Raw genomic sequence first — 21,721 nt, forward strand, 5'->3', positions numbered from 1 at the left:
CAATAGGCTGTTGTTAATACAGGGACAGGTAATAGGCTGTCAGTTGTTCCCGCGTTACAGTATTATATATAAGGGGTGTAGCCTAACTCTATGGGTCTCTTGGGCCTAGTGGTTGTTGGTGGTGGTCCGCTTGTCGTCGGTGGTGTCTCATTTGGAGGTGGCATCTCTGCTTTGCCGCAAGTTGATGCAGGTGGTGTGGTGACCGCGTAGAAATTTGAAGAAATCATTCTTCAACCAGTATAGCCTACTCACTGACAGAATAGCCTTTGCATGGCGTCTTTATAGCCCTGTGCAGGTAATGTGGGCGTAGTTGCCACATAATTGGGAACGCCCCCTCAAAATATAACACAGACACTTCACAGAAGCATACTGTATCATTTGGAGAAACTAGCCTACTAGCCTACTACACAGCATGCCTGTCTCTATGGAAATACGACAGAACATTAGAAAGTGGCATGAATCGGATCCAGTGCTCTTTTCCCTTCAGAGAATTCAGGAAAACCTTAGAGCAGCTGGCATCCACTTGCATGACCGAACCGTCCGGCGCTATTACCATAAAGGCCCTGAGAAAAAGAAGCGAGAGCCACGGAAGCTTACCAGGTACAGTAGAGCTACTGTACACATTTCATGATTTTATCAGTGCCTAATCTCTCTCGTAACCTTTCTTCATTAATTGTGACAATACATCTATTTTACTCTTCAGTCAGGTGACTGAACTCATAGACGGCATTCTCAAGGGAAATGATGAGCTTTCTGCACGCAAAATTAGAATCATTCTAATTGAAAAGCACAACATCACGCTTGGATTAAACACAGTCAAAAAAGCGATAGCCGAACTGACCTGGGACTTTGGCCGTGTAAGGTAATTAGAGCCTACTGTAGGCCTAAATGTAAAAATGCAATCTACAGTATCTGAAATGGATTGTGATCATTCAAATCAACATTCTTTTTCTCCCACAGAATGGTCCCATTAACCAGGGACAAAAACAAAGCCTTACGTGTCATCAGTGTTGGGCAGTAACGAATTACTAATAATATATTACTGTAATATTATTACTTTATCCAGTAACGAGTAGTGTAAGGTATTACTCTGTCAAAAACGGTAATATATAACGCTTTACTCCGCCAAAAAAACACCTCGTTACTATATTACTCGTGCCTCGCTGGCCGGAGAGGAGAGCACTGAGAGCAGCGCATGCAGCTGCTTAATTGACGGTCGTTAACTTCTTTTGATGTTCTCTGAGAGCCTAGGTCAACTTGACACAGAGTTGCGCAGCGAGTCTAGGTTGCGTCGCAACACACGCACGCACGCACGCACACACACACACACACACACACACACACACACACACACACACACACACACACACACACACACACACACTGAAGAGAGAGAGAGAGAGAGAGAGAGAGAGAGACGGTCAGTGAGCCCCTCCTCTTCTCATTTACACACGACGACACACAGGGAGAAGTAGTTTCTCCCTGTGTGTCCAGCACCATCTCCGTGGTGCTGGATTGTTTTTCAATTTACAGATACTCCTAATAAAGTAGGCTGCTTTCTGATTAGGCCTATATCCAGTGCCGGTTCTAGGACTCAAGTGGCCCTATGCAAGATTATTTTAGGTGGCCCCTCACTAACGGATACGCACGTACGCGCGCATCCGTTAGTGAGGGGCCACCTAAAATAATCTGTAGCACCAGATCGAAATGTTCTTTTTGGAGGCATATTGACTTGCTCATGAATCAAGTACAGGCAGCCAGGCCTAGAGTGAAGTTTGGGATTATGAGGAAGGAGGAAGGGGAGCGCATATTAAAATAATAACGCTAGTTTGGATAGGGGGATACATGACATAATGTTACAATACAATGTAGCAATATGTTTAAAAAATATCTTCTTCCTGTGATGTGGCCCCCTTATTGGCTGTGGCCCTAAGCGGCCGCTTATGTTGCTTATGCCAGGAACCGGCCCTGCCTATATCCTTTATTCTGAGTTAAAGACCATACAAAGCCTAGGGTTCAAATTACTGACAGTTTTAAATGTCTGGTAAATGCACTGATCACAGCTGTCAAATAAAGCTTGTTTGGCTGATTGGAGACTTATTTTTCCAATAAATTGGATTCTGTTCAAAAAGGAGCTGGCTAAACAGATTGTGTCGTTGTACCCTACATCTCTTTTCTTTTGCGGGGTAAAAAAAAAGTAATATAACTTAATATATTATATATTACTCTTGATTCCAAGTAATAAGTAATATAATATTATTACTTTTTCCAAGGAGTAATAAGTAATATGTAACGATTACTCTCCTAAGTAATATTGCCCAACACTGCGTGTCATACAGGCCGAGGCCTGGATTGAGAGTGGTGAAATGTTTCATGATGTATTATTTTCAGGTCAGTGATTATTATTTTCTTTTTTGTTTGTTTGCTATGTCTAAATGTCTCAATGACTTGCCTTGTCTTGCCTTCCTACAGACGAAAGCACGATAGCTTTGGAGAGAAATGCTCGTTATTGCTACCGTAAAAAAGGCCACGAATCCGTAAAGCCGGTTGTGAAGTATCCAGTAAAGTTACATGTCTGGGGAGCAATTAGCAGACAGGGAGCTGGTCCTTTGGTGATATTCGATGGTATGTGATAACATGATTTTAAATGGAATATTGGACATTACATTTACATTTATTTACCAGGATCCTTCATGTTGATGAATAATGTAATGAATTATGCACTTGCAGGAATCATGGATAAGATTTACTTTCAAGAATCCATTATTAAAGAGGCCCTCGTCCCATACTTCCAGGAGAACTGGATTCAGCCAACACATCGATTTTTTCAAGGTACTGGCTACTGCAAATGCTGTCATTTTAGTGTTAAACATGCGTGACCGACATTATCATAATGTTTGGTTGTTTTTTTGCGTGTATATGACATTACATCTTTAAAATGTTGTCAATCAATGCATAACAGTCTTATTTCTGTGAATTCAGACAACGACCTCAAACATGCAGCCTCGACAGCCTTCATTGAGCAGCAAGGCGTGAACTGGGTCAAAACTCCAGCAGAGTGAGTATTCATAATTAATATACTATATGTTTTTACCTTCTTGGAATGCTTTTTTAACTTTTCATTATTACCTGTATATCTAGGTCTCCGGACATAAACCCCATCGAGAGCGTTTGGCATCAAATTAAGAACTTTATACGCAGTGAAGCCAAGCCAACTTGTCGAGAGGAACTCAGATTGGCGATCAGACTCTTCTGGCAAACACAACTTCCACCTGCTCTATGTAATAGATACATAAACCACATTTACACTGTTTTGCCTGAAGTGGTTGCACTCAGAGGCAAGCCAACTAAAATTTAAAAATCAAACCTTGGTTCGAAGTGAAGCGGTGAATTTTTATTCTATGAAATCTGTGTTCCAGATCTATACATTGTGTTCTTGATCTATACTTTCTATGTGCTTTAGTTCTATATTTTTATGAATTCTGAATGAATGAATGATTTTGTCTTGAGGGCCAAATTGTCATGTGAAGCTTGACCAATCCTCAATTCTGCATGCACGGGACATGTACGGGACAGACATTGCCACTCCTTGGAAGTGGCTTTCACCGCTTCAAAAATGTTTTGTTTCTGGATTTGTACACAGTTCTGTAAACTGATGTGACAATAAAGCTGATTATGATTTGATCTGTTTCACCTTTATTACTGTACAGTAGGCCTACAAAACCTGAGTAACTGTAAAGCATATCATGTTGAAGTGATAGGCCATGTGTTGTATAGTCAATCTACAAAGTAGTAACACAAGTTTTCAAATAAATATACTGGTAGTGGAGTAAATACTCAAGCAAAGTACAGTAATAGGGGTCCTCAGAGTTACTACAGGGGGTTCTCCAAATCTTTGAGTGATAGATTTTTTTTTAATTAACCACTTGAATCAGTGTCCATATTCTGAGAACTCTGAGAAATAGCAGATCTACAAGCTAGATTGGCTATTTTTTTGGCAAAGCGCTTTGTCGAAGGGAAAAACAGCAGACTAAGTACAGAGTGAAAGGTCAAGTTTATTATCAACGGTTCTGGCAAAAGAGGTCCTTGGCCTGAAAACGTTAAAGCGGTGCAATTGACCGATCGCTATGCCCCTCCTAAAGCCGTCCTTGTCCAATGCCAAGTTAGCAACAGGTTACTAACGCAGCAGACTTGGCAAGCTGCCATGGCGGCGCGCATCGGTGTCTGGCTGCTAGTCGTAGAGATGGGATTTATGGTTCTTTGAAGTGAACCGGATCTCTGAGATCCGTTCCTTTCAAAGAGCCGTTCAAAAGACTGGCTCATTTTAGTTACTGGTTACTTTGTAGATTTTGATTATGATTGTAAATCACTTCCACCCATATAGGCCTATACATTTTGGCCATTAGATACATTTCTGGCATTTGAAAATAGGTGATCTACAAGCTCACAATGTGTCACGTTGCGATGCATTGTGAGCTTGTAGATCGGCTATTTGCAAATGATTTTTCTACATTTTACTCATTGGAAAACCTGTGAAACAGGACATTCTGCATAATGAGTACGTTCTAATATTGGTACTTTAAGTACATTTTGAAACCAATACTATTTTACTTTTACTCTAGTACATTAATAACATTCCAAACTTGATTGCAGTATTGATATGTTTACCTAAGTAAAGACATGTAGTACCTTTCCCACCACTGTTCATTAGAAAGGAACGGCTCCCTACTGTGAACCGAATCATATCGTTCATTTCAAAGAGTCGTTCAACAGACTCGATTCGTTCGCGAACGTCCCACCCACTCGCTTCCGTGTCACAAACACTGAAACAAAAACAGAACGGATTGCACTGACCTACACAAACCCACGGGAATAATTTAGGAGCACTTCATGAGAAAATATAACTGGTAAAACTTGTGTACTGTATGTTAATCTGACTTTAGTATAGGCTATTGTTTTCTTCCTGGACGTGCGTTTGTTTGTGGCAGGTTAGTCTGCAGCTGGGTGCTATTGCTGCACGCCGCCATGGCAGCTTGCCAAGGCACCCGCCTTAGTAACCTGTCGCTAAACGTGGCATTGGGCAAGCACGGCTTTAGGAGGGGCATAGCGATCGGTCAATTGACTTTTAATGATTGCTCATTCGAGTCCTTTGTTTGGCAATTCCATGGCGTTACCACACTTTCAAACAAAACCTCTTTGTCCATCCTAATTCTCCTTTTGTATAAAGTAATGCAATGCAAGATAGAGGGCGCCAGATCCCTTTGAGTCACACCCTACAACTACTTCCTGTACCTCCACAGAGCATTGATTCTAGTTATTTTCTCCATTAGATTTCTTAGACTTTTTTTCAACTTTTATTACTTGGGGTGGTAAAAAGATGAGGCCGACAAATAAAATGTATTTTGACAAGTAATAAAAGTTGAAAAAACTGAAAAGAAAGCACTTTAATCTAATGGAGAAAACAACTAGAATCAATCCTATCAACCCTGTTGAAATCACCTGTTTCGAATGATTTCAGTGCATTGAATGAGAAATTATCAAGTGTTTTCAAGTGTTTGAATGGTCTGGTATCTCGGATACTCAATTCTGGGTATCCCGGTATCTCACAGTGGACGGTTGATCAAAACAATTAAACAGTGGCTTGATTAGTAGTGAAATGTCGACATCTAGTGGTCAACCTCAGAGGTACACAATAACAAAAGCTGAGCTGAATTCCAGCATCGAACTAGATGACTAGATGCCATGGATTCTCTGTTCCCGGTGTAACGCTCCACGCCACGGACCCCAACGGAGCGGTGCGGTATTGGGCGCCCAATCCCGGTGGTTGAAATGGCAATAAAGTATTGAATCTCTCTCTCTCTTTAAGCAAGGTAATACAAAACATAGAACTTGTAATCTAAGAAAAAAAAACTATTTAAGGGTCCATTTGGTTCCATCAAGATTTACCCTTTTGAAGTAGCAAGACAGAATCAGTCTCTCAGTTTACATTGCAGTTTACTGGGATTGAACTCTAGTATCCCTTGCTCCACATCGTCCGAGCGTATCGTGCACTTTATGAAAACCATTCCTTTCCGAAAGACGGTCCCCACAAAACTGTGAAAACTGATGACTCATCACTAAACCATAGTTTTATGGAGGCCGTTTTTAGCCCAAGGAATGTTGTTCGTGCAAAAAGAATGCTTGCATTGGATTCAGAATAATGACAAACCCCTAGTTTGACCCCTCAGATGCATAAAGCATATTTATTTTTTGTATTATTTTACTGTATAGTAAAGTCTATGAGAGCCCAACTTTGATTGGCTCCCACAAGTTTCCCAAGACAAATCTGCCGATGGCCCTATAGCCAAAAATGGTCTATATGGCATGTTCTAACTGTGTGCCAAATCTCACGCCTCTATCATAACGTACACGATTCCATCAACATAATGCCCATAATGCCCACAGTAATAAAGATATCCCTATTGGAGTGATGGTTAAGATATTGGACTTTCACACGGGAGGTGGGGAGGTTCGCATCACCTCTGTTACAATGGTGCCGTGACCCGGGTGTGGGCTTCCACATAGGAGGAGATCTAAAGGGGGTGAGTGTGACGGAGAGAGTTGCAGCCCTAGCCTTGAATCCTTAAAAGTCTGTTATCTCCCACACGCCATAAAGATATCCCTATTGGACTGATAGTTAAGAGCTAAAACCCGGGTGGGGAGGTTCACATCACCTGTTACATACACACACTAAATCCACAGATTGTTATTTATACCTTTGAAGCCGGGAGCCACCCGTGTCTCATTAGTATTTGCTATACATATAATAACATAGTTTATTTTCCTTTTTTTAAATGAGAATTTGAAGGTTTTCTGAAACCTTAGGTTTGGTTTTAGAAAGCAAATTAGAATTGCCTACAGTGAGTGTAAAAAGAATAGACATTAATCTATTAAAATGTTTAATAAAATAAAAATAAAATAGCTGATTATTTCAAGTGAGCACACTATCAAACTTATCTAAACTTATCAAGCAATCTCAACACACTGCAATTTAATGTCATCTCTAGATTAGAAGCAGACAGCCAGTAAATAGTTGATCAGCCCTGACACCTAGTGTCCACCAATCTTATGACACAATGAGAGGCCTCCAGAGGTGTGTTTTAGCCTAAACTCCACCCTTTGAAAAAACAAAGGGGTGGAGTAAAAAACAGTACCTCTGGCAAAAAAAAAAAAAAAAAACTATAGGTACTTCAGAGGACTTTGACCTCTGACATACAGGTGTGGGACGTACGATTGTAGTGATGCGCAGGAGAGAGCTGAGCTCGATTGGCGGGGCGGTTGTGGGTCCGTTTATTGGCTGGGGCTACCCCCTCTGTCTTTTGAAGCGCGTCCTCACGCTTCACGCCACGGACCACCGCACACAACGTCCCTCATGTCCTTCACACAAGGAAATCACGCTCCTCGTCCTGCCGACTATGCCAGGTTGTAGTAATGGGCAGGGGCGGGAATCGAACACCACTCTCTCACTCGCCACGCAAACCACTGTGCCAATACAGCTGAGCTCGATTGCGGGTCGGTTTATTGGCAGGGGCTACACATACATACAGAGAAAGCCAGATGGTATTAGCGTTAGCAGCGCTCCAAAGTCTGATTTTTCTAAATCTGATAACGTTGCAGTGGCTGGGATGGATTATTTTAGATGACGTCATCTCCGGTTGTATTCTGGGATCTGGGATTGAATCTCGTCTTTGGTCTTTGGTGGTGTTGGTGTAGGGCAAATTGTCCAGATATCTTGTCTCTGGCACAAGGGATGCAAATTATCTCAGAGCGAGTTTGTTTGGAGTTAGGTCACAGACATATACAATACATAACGCGGATGAATCTTTTGCAAAACCGGCTTCAAACAATGCTGTATAACTGCTTGCTCACATAACGCCTTCAGGACCTAGAACTAAGATGCACATCTCATCTAGTATAGGCCTAACTGTCTCATCTGTGTGTCCACCTTCATTGAAATCTTCCTCTCCTCCAAACAGTAGAATACGGTTATCTCCCAGCATGCAACAGCACATCGCAGATCTCCCAGTCATGCTTTTCCCCGTGGGCTCCAGCTTCTTCCACGAGGACGTCTCTGGATTGAATTTCCACCAATCACTGAAGGCCACTCCCTCTATCCAGGCCCTGCCACCAAATATGTACAGTTCTCCATTGTAGGCAAAGGCTGAATGATCAAAGCGACCTTGTGGAAGAGGTTGTGCAGGGGTCTTTTTCTTCCGTCGTCGGGCAGGGTTCTTTTTCAGCCAGCAGTTTGTTTCTGTGTCAAACACTCTGATGTCATTGTACAACTCGTCGCTTATTCCTTCGCTCGGACATCCACCAAATACAAACATCTTTTTCCCGATGATGGTGGCAGAGTGGTCTTCTGACAAAGGTGGCATAGTGCCGCTGGTGTTAATAATTACAGACCAGGTCATTCCCAGGGTGTCCAACCTGTAGATTGCAGAGGTAAGGTTGCCATCTATAAATTTTAGATGCACTCCATAGATGTACATGACATTCTTCAAGGCACAAGCTGAATGGCCCCGCATTGCCTTCGGAGCGTCCCCAGAACAGACAGGCATGGTCCATTCGTGTCGATCAACATGAAATGCATAAAGTGTGTCATCATATAAGTCAAGGCCACCTGTATATCCTCCCCATATGTATATGTATTTGTCCATAAGCACAGCTGTGTGATAGAGGCGCATGAAGGGATTAAGGCCAGTCGTTCTGATTTCTTTCCATTGCAAAGACACCGTGTTGAAGACATGCATGTCGATGGGACCCTCTTGCATAAGTCCTCCAAAGGAGAACACATTGTCCCCGACCACCACGGCTGCGTGGCTGGACCTCCTCGGTGCTCCTTCCAAACGGTCCACGAAGCGCAGCATCCTCCTTCACACTGTAGCACCAGCTTGGATCAAAATAGAATACCCTGAGTCTTCCTGGCTATACAGCTAAGATCTTCTGGACTCTTTGTAGACCGAACTATGTGGAGAGATCAGCTTTGACTGACTCGTATTGTCCCTGCTATTTATATGGTTGCCCACATGCTTGTGTCATCACGGTGATGTCACTATGAGTCAGTCACCCATGCCCAAATATGGCTTCTGTGATGATGTCAGACTTAGATATGTCAGTTAGCTCCATAATGTGTCACCACAACCCCACAGCACCACAAACAGCTATGTAACCAGGTTTAGCACCTTAATGAATTGAGGCTAGAGAGTCTCTCTCTCAAAGCCAGAGAGAGATTGACGCGCACACTTGATAGCAGTGATAGCTGAGTGGTTAGTGTCCATACCTAGGACTCCGGAGGTCCCAGAGGTTGCAGGTACGATTCCCCGCTCCAGCTATCACTGCTCCCCTCCCCCCTCGCGCTCCTTGTGGGCAGCACTGGGTTAAGCTGAAAACTGAATTTCCCTTGTGGGATGATGTAGGTAAATTCTCTTCTTTGTGTGTGTGTGTGTGTGTGTGTGTGTGTGTGTGTGTGTGTGTGCGTGCACTTGTGCGTGTGTATGTCCGTATGTCCGTCGCTGTTTTCCCATATGCTACTGCCTGAAATAAGTGCACTTGGCTTATTGTGTGCTCGAGCATGGAGAATAGAGATCAGTACTATCTCCTCTGAATGGAATAGCCTCGCACCGGAGAAAGCGAATAGATCTGAACAACAGCTCCAATACATTCCTTGCTGTTGTTTGCTGTTGAGCAGCTACGTCGGATGGCATTCTGTAGCTTTGCGCCAATTAGTTAGTTAGTTAGTAATTTTAAAAACAATACGGTGCATTTTGTCACCAAGATGCCTAATAGTCCGAAAGGTTACGGGCTAAAGCCAAAGCTTGTAATGCCCACCTTATTTCATTTAAAAATACATGATCAACAAAGCATAGAGAAAAAAAAAGATAAAATAAAATAAGAGCAAAACAATGGCATTTTGACTCATGAAGCTTCAAATATTTCAGATCAGACAAAAGAAAAGAAGATATACTGTAAATGTACACAACACTTCTATGTAGTTATTATGAGCTGAGTAGTAGTCTTTTTTTCCCTGTATTCATATATATCTGTGTACACACACACACACACACACACACACACACACACACACACACACACACACACACACACACACAATTAGTGAAACTACCTATAACAAATGTGTTGTCTAGCCTCACAGTATCGTGACTGATCAGTTTTCTCTCCACTGCAGAAATGCAAGAAAAGCAGATAACACAGTCACTGTCCTTCACGTAACGTAACCATGGCCATTTTTCAAACCAAGTAGGCATGCATGATCGGTTATACATTTCCTTTTCAAACCTTCTCCCCGGGAAATAATTCAAGTCCTTGGGCTGGAAGGGTTTTTCAATTGCAGCTAAACTGGCCATAGTACTCGCCCTCGCTGCAGTGGACTTGGCCCCGGCTGGACAGTGCTTCTGCTGGGGTGAGAATCTCCCAGAGGCCGTGGAACCCCCGCGTCCTCCACACGCAGGCTCAATTTCCTCCTCATCCTCCGATGATAACAAATTGACCGACTCATCATCATCAACACTAGCACAACTCTTTTTGATTTACGCCCACCAAAGAAATCTGATATACGTTTCTGAGCCATGATGCCGATGGAAACCAATAGGAATGTAACTATACATTAATAGCGATTCGATACATATCAAGATACATGGTTGACGATATGATGGACGATATTGGTTCATTCATGGCGATACGAAACAATTCGATACAATGATTTAAAATCGATAAATTAACTATTTTGCTAATAAATAGAATCTATGTGAAAAGTGTGGATAGTGCAGGTTTTTAAGGGAAACATGTATTATTATGGATATTAATAAGTAAACACAGTGATTATCTGGCAAATACATGGACATGTAGCTATATGGAAAGGAAAAGTAATTAAACCCCTCTGTTTACTTTTTCTTCTTAAAAATACTAAATATAATGCACAAGTAGGTAGTATGGATACAATCGATTATTTGCTCTACCGATTCGATACGATACAAAATCAAACAATACGATTCGATTTTAGCGGTTTTCATTTTGATAAACTACGATTTTTTTAATTCAAAACAATATTTCGATGCAATTACTATATCCGTTACACCCCTAGAAACAAAACAACCTGCTGACAGCGTCATGCGTCCTGCGCGTAAAAGGTAAACAGGAAACGGCGGACTGGTCGGCTGCCAGCAAACGCTGAAAGTGATTCGTAATGATGATAATAAAAGTCACAAGTGTAGATTAACTCTTTTACTGCCACAGAATTGAACAAAAAGCTCCATCCACTGCCAGAATTGTCGCTCATCTTTGAAGGCCTACTGGAGAAATTTGGTTTCGACTATAAAGACAACAATTATATGGCAACGTAGAATAGAATGTCTACTTTGCAACAGAAAAAGATTTCGAGCTTTTATCTTGTTCTGTTCATTAGCTAGAAGCTGCAGAATGTGGCCTAAAAACAGCTCTTTGAGAACATAAAGCTGAGAAAAATGCATTTTTGTGAAGAATACATTTTCAGGCAGAAATCTCTCTTTAGCCTTTTATTGTTGGCTTCAGTAACATCACACCTATGATCAGTGGTTGTTTACAAACAAATTCAAAAAAATAAAAACAAGAAAAAGTGTCTTTTTACACACTTTTAGTGTGTAAGAGAAGTAAGAGCAGTAGTAAGAGCAGTGCAGAACATTGACACAGTGACATGAGCTTCAGCCTGAATCCTGCTTCAGCTTTCAGGGTTCTCTTTATCTCACTGTGACACTACATGTCTACAGAGTGTATATGTGTGTGTGCGTGCGTGCGTGCGTGCGTGCGTGCGTGCGTGCGTGTGTGTCATTCAGCCTGCACAGGGCCTGGGGCTCCATTCTGTTTCACTCCAGCCAGGCTCCTCCGGAAGGGCTCCACCGGGTCTGCTGAACTCGTACACGAGCCCATGGTCGATCTGTAAATTATACAAATACATAATTACTATAAAATACATGAAAAATAGTACACCTTCAAGCTCACAACGCGTCACAGCAGAATGCGTGACGCCCTCTCTCTCACACACACACACACACACACACACACACACACACACACACACACACATCCTTGTGTGACTCGTACACGAGCCCATGGTCGATCTGTAAATTATACAAATACATAATTACTATAAAATACATGAAAAATAGTACACCTTCAAGCTCACAACGCGTCACAGCAGAATGCGTGGAGGTTGGGGGCCTACTATTTTCATCAAAAGGCCGTTTTAGAAATGTCAACCCCTGCCTCTCTAACATTCTATGCACTTCCTGCTTACCACACAAATATATATATATATATATATATATATATATATATATATATATATATATATATATAGTAATTATGTAAAAACAGCATTCATGGTCTGGAGAGGGCACTTTTTACAGATGGATAAAAGGGCAGGGGCTCAAGCCCCCTTTGATGTCTATGTGAGCATGTGCATGGTGCTAAGTCTGATTTACAGAAAAAAGTTTGTTTTTTCTTTACCTATCCTTGTCCTTGGACGACCACGATGTGGAAATGAAGAAGTAGGCTCATCATCATCGTCGACTCATCATCTAAAATCATAGCCAGGAAAATATCAAATAGTTTATATCTAAACAAATCAATTTACAATTTTGACATTTAGCAAATGACTTACAATAAGTTCATATATAACATAAAATGCAGTTATAGTAAATAGTTACCATGCATTTACTGTCACAGTGAAATTCCCTTTATACCCTGTATACCTATATAAAATGTCACAATGCAACATAGCTCTGTTTACACAAAGCTGTACTCCCTCCAACTATGTTCCCCATTTTCAACAGTTTTTATTTGTAACACTTGCTTTGGCAATGTAAACGTATGTTTTCTCATGCCAATAAAGCTCCTTTGAATTGAACTGAAAAGCTACATCATCAGCTACTGATGATGATGATGATGATGACGATAAAAAGAAACCTCTCCCTCTCTCTCACACACACACGCATCGTACGCACGCACACACAAACTAAGCCAATAAATCCTAAATTCCCATCAAATAATCTTAGTAGGCTGTGCAGTGCACGTACACTACACGCGGTACGTGCACGCGCGTGATAGGAACTCCACGTGTGTCCTGAGTAGCGACAAAAACAAACAAAGCACGTGGATCCTAACTGCTTGGATCAAGTTACTGATCCGGTCCGGATACGGAAACATTTCTTGCATGTATGTGTACGTGTAAATAGCCGGATGCAGTAGGCGGGCTCTAGACCGGATCCCAATGTCGGAGTGGCAACACGTCGCAATGGAAAACCGTTACCCACTGACCATCCCCCCATCCCAGGCTTCCAGTTCCACACGGATGCTCTGTTATCACACAGTATACAACTATATACAGTATACAACTATACAATACATACATGCACTGGATTGGAAGTCTTACTTTGGACAGTAGAATCGTGGCCTCTGTTCTCCGAGGGGTCTCTACGCGGAAGCCATTCTTCATTGGCCAAATCGCCCAGTTTGTCCGTCTTTTCGCGGCGGTACATGGGTCTCTGCTGCTGCGGCGATGTGAGCCCCCGGGCGGGGGGATCCATCCTACACGGCGGTCGAGCTCCGTCGGGATCGGTTTCCACAATATCACGAGGCTCTTGATCCATTTTTGGACCCCGGTTCTTCGCGACTGGCACCATCTTAGTCTGGGATCGCTTCCAATTTCGGGCTTTTGATCCGGTCGGGAGCGGATGACGTCCTACGTTCTTCAATCTTTTTATCTTCAATAACAATGGCTACAGTGATCTTTTTCTCTTCTTCATCATCATTATCATCATCATCATCGTCATCATCACGACCACCACCACCATGGGCGCTGGTCCTGGGTCACCAACACGGGTAGGTTGTGTAATCCTAATTCTAACAAAGTTTATTTCTATCGGTCAGGGGGGGTTGGGTCGCACTTCGGCGGAATGATACCAGCAAGTTGAGGCTGAGTTGGCCTAATACATCTCAATATTCTAGTACTGCTAAATACTACTACCTACTACAATTACTATACTACTAATACTATAAAACAACTGATTTCCGACAAAATGATCGCTTTTACCAACGTTTCTCTCTCTCTTTCTCTACTAACAGCCCGATGCATAAAACAATATAGTCCCTCAATGCTGCTAGCAGCTAGCAGTGGCGTCAGTTCAGAACAAGCTAAGGTATGGCAACATGACTGGTGTCTGGTGAAGACACCAGTCATGTTGCCATACCTTAGCAACAGGCACGATGAAAAGTACATTTTTATTATTTCCCCCTGTCAAGGTATGGCAGCTGCATACCCCTGCCATACCCAATTGACGCCCCTGGCAGCTAGTCGCTCTGGGCAGGCGGAGCCAGGACAGTGTTTACTTTTTTTTTTATGAAAGGTTTCCGGCTGTCCTCAAAATGACACAGACGACCAATTATGCATTCAAAAGTTGCGCAAGGACGACTTTTATCATAATCCATAAAAAACATCAAACGAACGAACGGGCGTATTGGCACAGACGTCCCTGGAGGATTGGGGCGAACAGGAACGTTCAAAGCAGTATAAGAGTTAAGAATATTTATTTCTAAAATAGGCCTATTTTCTTTTATTCCCCAACCCTGTCCCATTTCTTTATAATTATTTTGATTTTGATTTTCCCCCGTTGAGGCCTGTACTTCAGCACCATCCCGCGGTAATGTCCTGGTCCCTTTCATGCCCATATATGGAGGTATCTGCATCCATCAGTCTACTTCCTGCGGTAATGTCCTGGTCCCTTTCATGCCCATATATGAAGGTATCTGCATCCATCAGTCTACTTCCCGCGGTAATGTCCTGGTCCCTTTCATGCCCATATATGGAGCTATCTGCATCCATCAGTCTACTTCCTGCGGTAATGTCCTGGTCCCTTTCATGCCCATATATGGAGGTATCTGCATCCATCAGTGACTGTCCTCTTTATGCCTATATATGGAGATATAATGTGCATCTTCTTCTTTCTGTCAGTCCTGGACCCTTTCATGCCCATAAATGGAATGTAATGGTAAAACGATGCATTTATACAGTATAGCCTCTTTATCCAAGGCACTTTACATAGATTGTGCATTACATTCACCCATTCACACACACATTCATTCATACACAGAGGAAACCATGCAAGGCACCAACCTGCATTCAGGAGAAATTGGGAGTTCACAGTCTTGCTTATCTCTGTCCTTGTCCCTGTTATGGCCATATATGGAGTATGGAGATCCCTGATGTCTTTGGCATAGAGAGTGTGTCGATATTGCGGCGTTACGGCGTAGCATTTGTTCGACGTCCCATTAGTTTGACGCTGGTGATGAATGCTAACCTGGTGAAACTACTAAGCCTAAACCTAACCCAAACCCTAACCTCAGTAAAACTATGTCTAAACATAACCTTAACCCTTAGTTGAACTAATGACACGTAGAAATATCGATATTTGCCTTTAGCATATGCCCATGGGCTTGCTGATACTTCCATATATGGATATTTCTGTATCTATCAGTCCTTATCTCAGTTATGCCCATATATGAAGATCTTTTTTATCCATATTATAACCACACCTCCATCGACAAATGTCCATTTTGTGGGCTTTAGGCTTTTTTGTGTGTTTAGGCTACTCGCGCGCGTGTGTGTGTGTGTGAGAGAGAGAGAGAGCCTGACTTAAGCTCTCCACCTGTTTCCGCGAGAATTTACTGTAGCATTATCTGTGGGACACTTCCGATTAACAGCAGACATATACAAGCTCATGTCGCGTCGCAGATGCAACCGTTGTGAGCTTGTGGATCACACACTGCTGCCGCACACCTTCTGCGCAATGCACGATGGGATGTTGGAAAGTTGTGGATAGGCCTACTTAGGAAATTGAGCCACGAGGCGAGCGGGCGCGGTCCCGTGAAATCCGCCGCGAGCGTGCGCGTTTGTGCAATGCGTACGCGGGCGGTGAGAGATGGATTGTGTTCATATTTGTGAAATATTGTGCATCGTTTACTCATTGAGCAAGTGTGTTTGTATCTCACCGCGGTGCGGACACCGCTGATACACTCACAGTTGTATTAAAATAAAATATCAATAGTTAGATTGGTGAACTGCTTAGGAAACATTGGCACAGGGACAGCAGCCCGGGGCTTTATAGCCTTCAAAGTATGCTTATATAGGCCTACTCACCACTATTTGAAGGGGACTCCACTCCACGCTCTGCTCTGCAAAATCAGCCACTTGTATTTGTGTATGCCCTGCAGTTTCTCCTGCCTCGTTCACTTTCTATTGAGTCCAGGAAAAATGGGGGTGAACGTGGATTCGCCTGTAAAAGTTTTTTTCTCAACTGATTCTTGTAGCTTGGGGTCACCTCTTAAGGATTCAAGAGGATGACCAGTGATATCCATTGAGCATTTTTTATTATTAACCCCTTAATGCCTGAAACATGGGCTCCCATTGACTTTCTATACAGGAGGAAAATACCCAGAAAAAGATAATTTTTCTGGGTATTTAAGGAGGATCTTAGGGGTCTAACTAGGGGTTTGTCATGATGCTGAATCCATTGCAGGCATTTGTTTTGCACAAAAAACATTCCGTGGGCTAGAAATAGCCTCAGAAAACAATACACGTATGGGTGAGTATTCATGTTAGTCGGAGGCCTTAGGGTTTTTTTTTCTCGTGCTAATCAGTCTAAAAGTGCAAAATTTTGCACAGATGTAGCTCAGGGCTTGCTCTAATGATTTAGCTAGGGCGCCCGAGTCTGCGACATTCGGGGTCGCCACAGCGGCCAAATCAAGTTGGGCTCCCATCGACTTTAGTGATGAAAAGTGATGAGTCATCACTTTTCAGAGTTTTGTGGGTGTTGTGGTGACCCCGAAGGTCGCCGACCTAGCTAAATCATTAGAGCAAGCCCTGAGCTACATCTGTGCAAAATTTTGCACTTTTAGACTGATTAGCACGAGAAAAAAAAACCCTAAGGCCTCCGACTAACATGAATACTCACCCATACGTGTATTGTTTTCTGAGGCTATTTCTAGCCCACGGAATGTTTTTTGTGCAAAACAAATGCCTGCAATGGATTCAGCATCATGACAAACCCCTAGTTAGACCCCTAAGATCCTCCTTAAATACCCAGAAAAATTATCTTTTTCTGGGTATTTTCCTCCTGTATAGAAAGTCAATGGAAGCCCATGTTTCAGGCATTAAGGGGTTAATAATAAAAAATGCTCAATGGATATCACTGGTCATCTTCTTGAATCCTTAAGAGGTGACCCCAAGCTACAAGAATCAGTTGAGAAAAAAACTTTTACAGGCGAATCCACGTTCAGCCAAAAATCACCCTTTTTTTCCCGGACTGGTGAGGAAGGTGAGGAAGGGTTCTCTGTTGGGTTCTCCTTGCAGGGGTGGAGGAATTGGCCAGAGTGCAGGAAACTGGATACAATCTTGAACTCCTCCCACCCCCTCCACCTTGAGATACTCGGATACTGGAGTAAGAGACAGAGGAACCGATAGATTCATGTGAGAGACTGGGATAGTCCTTTGTGAATGTTGTTCTCACGTTATACAATGAGACACAACGGTCGTTCGGTAAGGACAATTGTAACTTGAAACTGGAATAGTTGTTACTGTTTGTTCCTGTCCGGTTTAGCTGGGAGCACATGTCACTTCTGCTTGACCAAAGGACACTTTGCACTCAAGTGAACTTTTAATCTCTACGCTTTTAAGTAGTTAAGTATTATTGCATGTGTTTTATTGCATGTGTTTGACTTAACACGTTGCAAGCCGCGGCAGAACCCTCTGAACAGAGGTAGCGCCGAAGAAATAAGCCATTTATTTACAAACATGTTTTAAAAAAACAAAGCCCACATGATAACAACACGTAATGGAGTGCTCGATACAGCGTACATATTCATCCTGCAGAGGTCGGCGATCTTACTTTGGCGAGGCGGAGGGGAGATCAATTCCATTCGTTTACGTGCGGCGAAGCAGGGAAAGGAGCGATAGAGAAGCGGCGCCCGAACGTGATTGAAACCGCGATCCACGAACAGAGACAAAGAGTAGCCATCTTGTGTGTTGTCCTTGTCGAGTTTCAACACTGGGGAGAGTATCAGGCCACTCCTGGCCAGCCATCCATCCAGAATGTGAGTCAACGGCGTGGCCTGCTGGATATTACGAGTATCACACCCAGCACCAGAAAATGACTGTGAGAGCATATTAACCGTTTCAGATAGCTCCAAAAAGACACAGAGAAGAATTTCCGATGTTTTTTTTTTTTTATTATTATCATTTATATCAAAAGTTTGGAATAGACGTGTGGCTGATGGGACCCAGTAGGAAGTCCGAGGGAGTACGACCAGGCTTAGAAGGTGTTAACGGTGAGACACTTATGTAGCAGTGACTATTTTGGACACATTTGATTAGAGTTACTTTTTCTTGTTTGGCACTGCATTCATGTTCAAGTTTGTTTTTATTTTAATTGGAATAAAGACCACTTTGGTCGTAGTTTGGGTTGTATAACTAAAATTGATTGTACTGTTAAAAGCACTTCATCCTCAGCCACCCTACAGAAAATAAAGTTTTATTGAAGGAATTATTATTGTTGTTTTTATATCAAAATATCTGCATGTATACTGTATCTCATTTACAGCTCCAAGTGAGAAGAAGGTTCTGGAAAATTAAATCTCAATTATTGCTCATTAATGGCTCAAAGTAAGAATCTTGGGAGACAGTCAACCAATCATCAAGGACGATGATACACGAAAGAAGAAGAAGAAGTTAAGAGACTTAAACTAGCCATTAGAGAGCTCTCACCTAAGTCTCATTTATAGCCATTAGAGAGCTCTCACCTAGGTCTCATTTATAGCCATTAGAGAGCTCTCACCTAGGTCTCATTTATCGCTCCTATCATCTCAAATGAAGCTACTCAATTATTGCTCATTAATGGATCCAAGTGAGATCTCACCTTATGCTCTGATGGAATTTTGGATCATATTCCATATGGATAAACAGTTTTCCCCAATCATAATAAAATACTCCACACAATGAATGAGACCACACCGGAGAATATGCGTTTTTGTGTTGAAGTTTAGTCAGAGTTCAAAGTACTGTACAAGTACAGTATAGCAAAATCACCCATCGTAAGCTCTCTGAGTACAAAGCATAATGATTCACAGATATATGGAGTTTACAGAATACATTAGTCACATTCTGATTGGACAATTAACCATAACATGGATGGGATGTTGTTGTGACTGAGTCTCGTGGACTCAGAAGCCAAGGCTGTAGAATGTTTTGGCGTTTTTATTATCCCGTGTCCTGTACACTTTGACATTTCGCTGGTCAATCTTTCTGTCCCTGGAGTGGGGCAGATTCTCGTCTCGTGCATTAGTTATCAGATCAAAACATCATGGCATTGACTTTTAACACTGAGAATGATATCTATACATATTTTACTATCAATTCCCTCCTGAGATAGCATTTGAAGTGTTAAATGTCAAGGCAGCATAAACAACAAGGGAAGAAAACATGGGTTAAACTTTTGTTAAGGTATTTGAAACAGAACATAATAATTGAACAATTTAAGTCAAAACATTTCGATAGCTTTAAGTTTTTTTAAAGAGGAGAGTCAAAAGAACTGTATATTTTGGAATCATTAGGGGGAGTGCGTCAAAGGGCAGTCTGAGATTAAACCAAGGATATTTTCTCAAATAAGGCCTGTTTAATTTGGGGCCTGTTTAAGTTTAGATAACATGAGTTCGAATATTTTTATGAGAGAGAGGAGAAAATCACACGTTCCTTAAAATATATTGATAGGAAAAGGAAACCTTTGATCCATCAATAACAAACATTGTCCTGTCGCACCATGACAAACTTTATCACTAAATTTAGAATCTTTCCAAAGTTTCTTCGCAGCCTCACTCTGGATTTGGTGGGGTGCACTTACAAAGGGTGCATTTAATGAAAGAGAAGGATATATCTTTTTTCTTTTGAAGTTTAGATTTATTTGGTGAAGTCATCACCTGAGATTGACGAATGTAGAATTTTGAAAATTTGATTAGTGTGGTGGAGCGTCATGGTCCATTCCCTTGCTTGACCTATGACCTTCGCGATATGTCCCAGCCAGGGTGGACCTTTTTTGACTCCACAACAGTAAGGTATAGGACCTCTGTCCTCATCACTTCAGTAAGGTTTTATACACTTAATATGACAGTATTTAACATTTCCAGGACGAGGCTATGAGATCTTATCAAAAGAAGAGAGTTGCATTTTGGGACAAGACAACTGTAAATATTAACAAAAATGATATAGGAACTCAGGTGACTTGAATCCTCGTACTCACGAAAAATGATCCTTCCTCACAGATCATGGGAAGAGATATGGACCGTCTATCAAATAGATAAGTCTGAAAAATAGAATAAACATCAGAATTACATGGAAGTTAAGACCATTGTGTGTATTTATGTATAGAAAGGTTTGATTTGTTTTAGATATACATCACCACGGGACACCATTTGTGTCAAATTGTATTAAGTTTGTTCTGTTAGGGGTAAACAGATTTAAACATGGTTAAGCAAAATGAAATATATATATATTCTGGAATAAAATGAGATGAAAACCTAATGAAATATGTAAATATGAAATCAGAAAATGGAATATGAATTCAGAAAATGAAAATATGAAAGAAATACAATTAAATGAAAAAATATTAATTCTAAATATTAATTCTCCAAACACATTCCCTCCCGTTTGCCACAGCCAAAAATATTGGGTGTGACAAAAATTGTTTTGTTGATGTTTGGAGGCAATATGGTTAAATGAGAAACAGATGGTCCAGAGGTACAGTAAACCTTGTGGATGGACAGTGATTCTGCTCACTGTCAGAGTTAGTGAGCTTCCAGGCCTGTGAGGGGGGAAGTGTATCATAACAAGATAAGGTTTTCCCAAAACAATAGTTAGCGAGGCCTGCTGAAAGGCTCTCTACTGAAAGTGTCCCAGAGAGAGAGACTTTAAAGAAGTAAAATAATAATAATAAAAATACATAACATAATCATAATGTCATTTTTTTTTTTTTTCCATAATGTGTAATCCCGTATAAGCCCAGTAGGGTTGTAATAATTGTGGAATTTGACTGAACGGGTTTGAATGGAGCCCAGCCATCTAAATTGTTTTTGGAACCGTCTCAGCCTGCTTTTACTCAAGTAAAGAGGATAAAGTATTACCAAAAATAAACCAACATGAGAAATCAAAGGTTGAGTAAAGCAGGGCTAGGCCTCTTCCATCCTTAACCCATACTGCAGTTTATGTGTTAAGAATGGTAAAAGTAAATGTTTTTGGTTCATGTCCATAAGGTGTGGTTTGAAAGAACAAGGTTCAGTTGTTACACAGGAAATAGTGTTTTTCACGACAAAACAGGAGGACAGGAGAAAACTGGTTAAAATAAAATTGAAATAAAACAGTCAGTCAGTCAGTCAGTCACTGATAATCAGTCAGTTAAGTTGGTAGCGAGTTAGTGGAGTTAGTTCCACTATACCTGTTCTGCCATGTCATTAGTCCGTCCTGTCCCCTAAAATAAAATAAAGCCCACCATTATCTCGTCCCAAGGGTCAAGAGTGTTTGTTCTTTTCGGGACATTGTAATCCATGAAAGTCACGTAGCAGATCGACAAGCTCACAACGCGTC

Source organism: Nannobrachium achirus (genome assembly GCF_963921795.1).
Source record: "Nannobrachium achirus genome assembly, contig: SCAFFOLD_213, whole genome shotgun sequence".
In the NCBI taxonomy this organism is placed as follows: Eukaryota; Metazoa; Chordata; class Actinopteri; order Myctophiformes; family Myctophidae; genus Nannobrachium; species Nannobrachium achirus.